Source organism: Carcharodon carcharias, chromosome 7, assembly GCF_017639515.1.
Source record: "Carcharodon carcharias isolate sCarCar2 chromosome 7, sCarCar2.pri, whole genome shotgun sequence".
Classification (NCBI taxonomy): Eukaryota; Metazoa; Chordata; class Chondrichthyes; order Lamniformes; family Lamnidae; genus Carcharodon; species Carcharodon carcharias.
The window spans coordinates 47,417,183-47,424,482 of record NC_054473.1 but is presented as its reverse complement, the minus strand read 5'-3'; positions in this window follow the sequence as shown (position 1 = coordinate 47,424,482).

Genomic DNA, 7,300 nt, shown 5'->3' with positions numbered 1-7,300 from the left:
GTTTTTATTGTCTTCTCTAGTATCAAACGGTTAGAACTAATTAACTCCCATTATAAAATATGTTCACTGTTTGCGATTTTGCCATTTGCGAGGTTTGCCAGGAACATAACTCCAGGAGAATTTTAATTAGTTATTCACAATTAAAATAATTAAACTTTCCTTATCTGAGGTCCCCATGTGAATTGTGTCTAAACAGACAATTCCTTCAAGTTCTCAGTTGTGACAGATTGCATATCATTTTGTATGAGACAATGGCCTGGAATATCCTGGGTTGGATTTACACAGAAATTGCACTGAGATTACACAAATGTTTCATTTGGACTTCATGTGCCTCTGCCAGAATGTAAAAGTTGTCGTAAAACATCATAAGATCACTATCAAGTTTTTGAATTCTTAATTATTATTAGGTGAGCAGAGGATGGGTTACACATATATTTTTGGGTTTAAATGCAGCAAACTAGCTTGAAATTATCAAAGTTATTTATTCTGAGCGGGAAAACAGTAAAGTTTTTTAAAAACCTTAGCTTCCATGTAGTCCATGTCCATTTGCAGCAACATTCAGGCTTGGGCTGAAAAGTAGCAAGTCACATTCATGCCACACAGGTTCCAGGCAATGACCATCTCAAACAGAGAATCCAACTATTTCCCCTTGACATTCAATAGCCAAATCCCCCACTGTCAGCATCATCAGGGTCACCGCTGCCCAAAAACTGAACTGGATCAGCCATATAAATACTGTGGCTACAAGAGCAGGTCAGAGGTTGGGGATTCTGTGGCGAATAACTCACCTCCTGACTCCCCAAAGCCTGTCCACCATCTACAAGGCATCAGGAATGTGATGGAATACTCTCCACTTGTCTGAATAAGTGCAGCTCCAACAATACTCAAGACGCTGTACAGGATAAGGCAGCTTGCTTGATTGGCATCCCATCCGCCACCTCAAACATTCACTCCCTCGACCACCAATGTACAGTGGCAGCAGTGTGTACCATCTACAAGATGCACTGCAGCAACTCAACAAGGCTCCTTCGACAGCACCTTTCAAATCCATGACTTCTACTGCTCAGAAAGACAAGGGTGGTAGATTTGGCCATTGAATGTCAAGGGGAACAACACCATCTGCAAGTTCCCCTCCAGGGCACACACCATCCTGACTTGGAACTATATCACTGTTCTCTCACTGTCGCTGGGTCAAAATCCTGGAACTCCCTTCCTAACAGCACTGTGGGTGTACCCACACCACATGGACTGCAGCGGATCAAGAAAGCAGCTCACCTTCACCTTCTTATAGACAAATAAGGATGGGCAATAAATGCTGGCCTAGGCTGCGATGCCCATATCCCATGAACAAATTTTTTAAAAATTCTATCAAAACCCTGACTTGTGCCTTGTAGATGTTGAATAGGCTTTGGAGAGTCAGGCACTGAATTATTCACTTCAGAATTCCCAGTCTCTGACCTGCTCTTGTAACCACAGTATTTATGTGGATGGTCCAGTTCAGTTTCTGGTCAATGGAATGGAGGATTCGGTGATGGTAATGCAATTGAATGTCAAAGGTTAGATTCTCTCTTGTTGGAAATGGTTATTTACTGGCACTTGAGTAGTATGCCTGTTACTTGCCACTTATCAACCCAAGCCTGAATGTTGTCTGAGTCTTGCTGTCTTGACATGGACTGCTTCAGTGTCTGATGAGTAGCAAATGGTGCTGAACATTGTGCAATCATCAGCAAAAATCCCCACTTCTGACATCATGATGGAAGGATGGTCATTGATGAAGCAGCTGAAGATGGTTGGGCCTAGGACACTACCCTGAGGAACTCCTGCAGGGATGTCCTGCAACTGAGATGATTGCCCTTCAAGAACCACAACCATCTTCCTTTGTGCTAGATATGACTCCAACCAGTGGAGAGTTTTCTCCCCTGATTCCCATTGACTTAAATTTTGCCAGGGCTCCTTGATGCCACACTCAGTCAAATGCTGCCTTGATGATAAGGGCAGTCGCTCTCACCTCCCCTCTTGAATTCAGCTCTTTTGTCCATGTTTGTACCAAGGTTGTAATGAGGTCAAGAGCTGAGTGGCCTTGGTGGAACACAAACTGAGCATGAGTGAGCAGGTATTGCTGCCTAAGTGCCACTTGATAATACTGTCAATGACACTGTCCATTACTTTATTGATGATCGTGAGGAGGCTGATGCGGCACTCATTGGCCAGATTAGATTAGTAATGAGCTTGATAATTGGACTTGTCCTGCTTTTTGCGAACAGGACATACCTGGGTAACTTTTCACATTGTCGGGTAGATGCCAGTGTTGTCGCTGTAGTGAAACAGCTTGGCTAAGGGTGCGGCTAGTTCTGGCTAGTCTTCAATACTATTGCTGGGATGTTGTCAGAGGCCATAGCCTTTTATTTCCAGTGCCTAATATTTGAATGTGGATTAAAAATTGTTTTTGAATATTCCATTAGAAATAATATTTTTAATAGATTTTTTTAATATATATAAAATATGAAGTTTCAGCTTGCATTAATGCTGTTTGAATGCCCTGGTTCAGTTGAGCACTGCATGGGTGCTCATTAGCTGTTGACTGGCTGTCATTTTGGCAGAGTATGTACTTAAGATGTTGTTAATGAGATGGACTAAGTATTCACAGAGTGCTGTTTCCTTAAGTGGGTCTTCTGCATATGTAAACACTTGCGGATTAAGTCTACACCCGTCTTGTCTGTACCTGCTGTACCCAGTGGAAAACAGAAAATTGCATTGGGGGAATCTACTGCCTTGGAATTGGCATTCTCTCAATATTGGACCTGAAAAGATTTAAAGGCCTGTGGCAGCATCATCTGGCATTAAAATGAGGCCTGCCAGATGTTGCCATACATAGGCTGCCAAATAGCCTCCAGCCCTATAGTACAGCATTGTTGTCCCTGGAAACTGGAAAGCTGATCTTTCTCGAGGAACCATGACGTTGTTCACAAGCCCTTTACAGAGGCTTCAACATCTAGGTCTTCTTTGCTGGAGATCATCAAGCAGAATCACCACATAATGACGCGGGAGACACTATGATAACATTCTCATGCCATTTACACTCAGTTAAAGTGCTTCCATCTGAAACATACAGGAGTTTCCCCATGGCGTCAGTAGTTCCCCAGAAAATGCACATTAAGCATAGTTATTAATCTCCAATCCTCCTTCCTCTACCTAACACTCTGGTTAGTAATTCACAGGGTCATTTGTGTGAAGAAAAGTGGCCTCAACAAGTGATATAAAGTATGAAAGAGCAATAAAGGATTGAAAGTAGGTTGTATCTGTGCATGACAGACTCTTATTCACAGAGTTATTAGAACCAGGGTGGTAAAGAGGGGCCAAGGGCAAAACTTCAGCAATGAACAGATTTCTCAGTGCACATCAACAAGCTTTTAAAAGTGGGAAATTAGTTTTTGCAGTCAATTTTGTGGCTTACTTTCTGCAATAAAGTTCCTCTGGCAGAAGTTTGATGTTATACTCGTTTCTGCTACCTTAAGATATGAGACATTTGTTTTTTATTGCCACGGACAGGGCTTGTCTGTATTGTTCAAGTTCTGAGGTTGTCCTAACAAGCTTTTAACTGGTTTATTAGAAAATGTGTGCTGGGAACCAGAAATAACATTTGCTTAGATCAGAGTTTGTGAAGGTCACTTGAGGCTGAGCTAAGCTTACATGAGCATTTGTAGCTATAAATAGTGCTGGCTCAACATGGTATCCCACTTATCTTATTCAGCATTGCCTTTAACCAAAAACATAATGCATAATGCAATACATTCATGCAAGTTTGTTATTTTATAATATTTTTTGCAGAAGGGAACTTTTAAAAAAATTCTTTCATGGGATGTGAGCATCTCTGGTAAGGCCAGCATTTGTTGCCCATTCCTAACTAAAGGTGGTGGTGAAACACCTTGAACCGCTGTTGTCCATGTGGTATAGGTACCATCACAGGTGCCTGGAGGTCTGTCTGGTTTTATTCCTTTTTGACTTTTCTGTAGAAATTTGGTACAACTGAATGGCTTGCCAGGTCATTTCAGGGGGCAGTTAAGAAACAGCAATGTTGCTGTGGGTCTGGCGTCACATGAAGGTCACATGGAGGTCTTGTGGTGCAGTGGGTGGTGTGCCTGCTCCTGAGCCAAAAGCTCTGGATTTGAGTCCATCTCCATGACTTGACAGTCACAGCTGTGTTCACAACACGGCCAAACAAGTTGATTATAAACCTGTAAATCCTTCTGACACGCCTATGGCAGGTGGTAAGAGGCCAGCCATGCTTGATGCAGAGTGGTGCCTCTCAGACTATAGCCTCAGTGACAGGCTGGTGACCTGTTCCAGGAAAAACTAGCCATGGAAACAGGCATAAGCATGTGCTTTGTCCGCCTCATGTGTCAATAGACATGGAAAGTTTAAATCTTTAGTCTCAAACATTGCCTAAGAATTCAAATTGCCATGAGCTTTAATTAATAAATTCATTATAAAGTATCCAGTAAGTTGTACAATTAAATGGCTTGGAACAAAAAAAAAACAAGGGGATAGATTTTATGGGGGTGGTCAGTGGGGGGTGTGGTTGGTGATGTTGGTGCATATTCCTCGCCCCTTACCGAAAAGTCCGAGGTCAGCCCACCCACCCAAAACCCAGATGCCCTGGACTGACATTACGCTGGGGGCAGTGTGAATTGAGTCAGAGTGAGACTTTCACGCATCTGGAAGGAAGTACTGCCCTAAAGAGCTGCTGACCAATCTGAATGGCTGGCAGATCTGTAATCCCTGCAACACCAGAAGTGAGTAGTGGCTACGGATGCTGTGTTTTAGAGGCTGAGTTGGAGACTTAAAAGGGGGTACTATCTTCTTGCCTGATAGCAGCCCATGTAGTGAAAGCTGCCGGGTTGCCTGCCTTACCTCCGCCTTTCCTTGCCGCATGTAATATAGTGGCGGAGGCAAAATGAGGCCCTTAAATTTAAGGGTCTCAATAGGTCCAAGGGTGGGTGAACTGCCTGATGCTCTCCCCACCCACCATAATATGGGAGACAATACAGGGGTGGGTGGGAAAGCAGGGGGCAGGCCACCCACTTTACTTCATGAACATCGCACCTTCAAATACGCCAGCGGGGTGCTGTAAAATTCAGTCCAAAATCAATATTATCTTAATAAGAACAAAAAAACTGCGGATGCTGGAAATCCAAAACAAAAACAGAATTACCTGGAAAAACTCAGCAGGTCTGGCAGCATCGGCGGAGAAGAAAAGAGTTGACGTTTCGAGTCCTCATGACCCTTCGACAGAACAGTTCTGTCGAAGGGTCATGAGGACTCGAAACGTCAACTCAATATTATCTTGTTATTTTCTGTTTCACTCTTGTTGTTAACACATTCAGTAAAATACAAGTATATTTTTAATTGTATGATGAATCTGCACTCATCTTTTTCTAAATCAAGCTGAAATCATTTCTTTATTCAAATGCACCTGATCCAAATATTCAAAAATCACTTTAGTCTTGAGGCTGTGCTGCTTGCTGATCTTTAATTTAAATTTGATAGTAAAATTATTTTCCTTGGACACATACCAATTATTCAGCCTCTATGAAATATGTATATCAATAACAACCCTAATAAATTCATGTATATGATAAATTTTAAGGTTAAGTCAAACTGGAGATCACAGGTTTATGAAATCAAAGATGGTTAAAAATGCAATAAAAATCAAATAATGTAATTCAAATAAAAATTACATATTTTCTGGACTCAATAGCCTACAGGGCATTGCAACCTTATGGTACAATATGGCAGACTAATATGACATGGTTTGTCACCTTAGATTCTCTGCTTGTTGCATTTATGATCACAGCTGGACCATGCAAAGAACTTGCTTCCTTCCTTGTTAGCTCAGTTTATTCAGTCAGAAGCTATGGTACATCGATAACCAAGGTCTCAGATTTGATCCTAGTGCTGGGGTCAGATCAGCTGGAATGGGCATCATGTGAGAATGGAGAATGGAAGCATGGTGAGAATGTTACTGGTCTAGGGACAATGGGGCGGAAGCTGAAAAATTAGTTTCCTGCCGACATAAAATGATAGTGGAATCTTACGCTCCTGGCCTCCATGGTGGGTTGCCGTTCCTGCCAGAGGCTCGTGTGAACCTGATTTGCAGCCCGTTAATGCGATGCAGGTGAAGGCCTGACCAGAATCATCCACCACCCCAATGCCTGATCGTCTGCAGGAAATCATGTTGATCCAGAATACATCTAGACCAATGTTGGCACTTACCTTAAGAAGGCCTGGAGCAGCACGCAGAGATCCGAAGATAAGATGGAGGCCTCCAGTGACTGGACCCTGGAACACCACATACAAAAATGAAGGGGTGGAACATCAACCACGTGGATCCTCTTGCTGCAGATTCCAGGAGGTGGGTGTTCTCAGCGCAGTAGCTTCTCCCAGGGTTCAGATCTTCAACCTGCAATTTCCTGACTTGGAAATATATCGCTGTTCCTTCACTGTCGCTAGGTCAAAATCCTGGAACTCCCACCTTAACTACAACACATGAACTGCAGCGGTTCAAGAAGGCAGCTTGCCACTACCTTCTCAAGGGCAATTAGGGTTGGGCATTAAATGCTGGCCTAGCCAGTGAAGCCTACATCCCTGAATGAATGAAAAAAAACTTCGGCCAGGTTTCAGATCTTCAACCAGCAATTTCTTCCAAGGTTTGTATCTTCAAGCAGAAGGTGGAAGGCTGCAGGAGGTACTGGTGGATGGTGATGGTCTGTGCTGTGGAGGGGGGGGGATTAATCAGGGAGGAGAGGAATGAAGAGGTGGGGCAGGTGTGGAGGCCTAGGGGACACTGGGGAGGTTGGGGTGGTGGGGAAAGAGAGATTCTGCGGTGTTGGTGGAACGGGTGAGCTGGTATGGAGCGTAAGGGTGGGAAAGGGCATGCTGGAGTGTGGGCGGGGGCCTGTGCAGGTTTGAAGGGGCACAGGGCAGGTGGTGTTGAGGTGTGGACAGGCATGGGGGAGAAGAGGGGAAAGAGGTTCAGAAGGAGGGGTCAGGGGAGTCAGTGGAGAACTTCTGAGGGGGCATACTGAAAGTACCAGTGGTAGGATGGGATGGTAACAGATAAAGGGGGCAGTGGGAGCCTGTAGGATGGGTGGGTTAGAGTGCGCCGATGTTGAATGAAGTGGCGCTGAGGGTTGTTTGAGGGGATGCAGAAGGTGATGCGGATTCTGGGGGTCAGCAGGATGAAAGGGTGCATGTCTATAGTAACTGGGGTTGGCTGGTCGGGGAGGTAAGGGACGTCTAC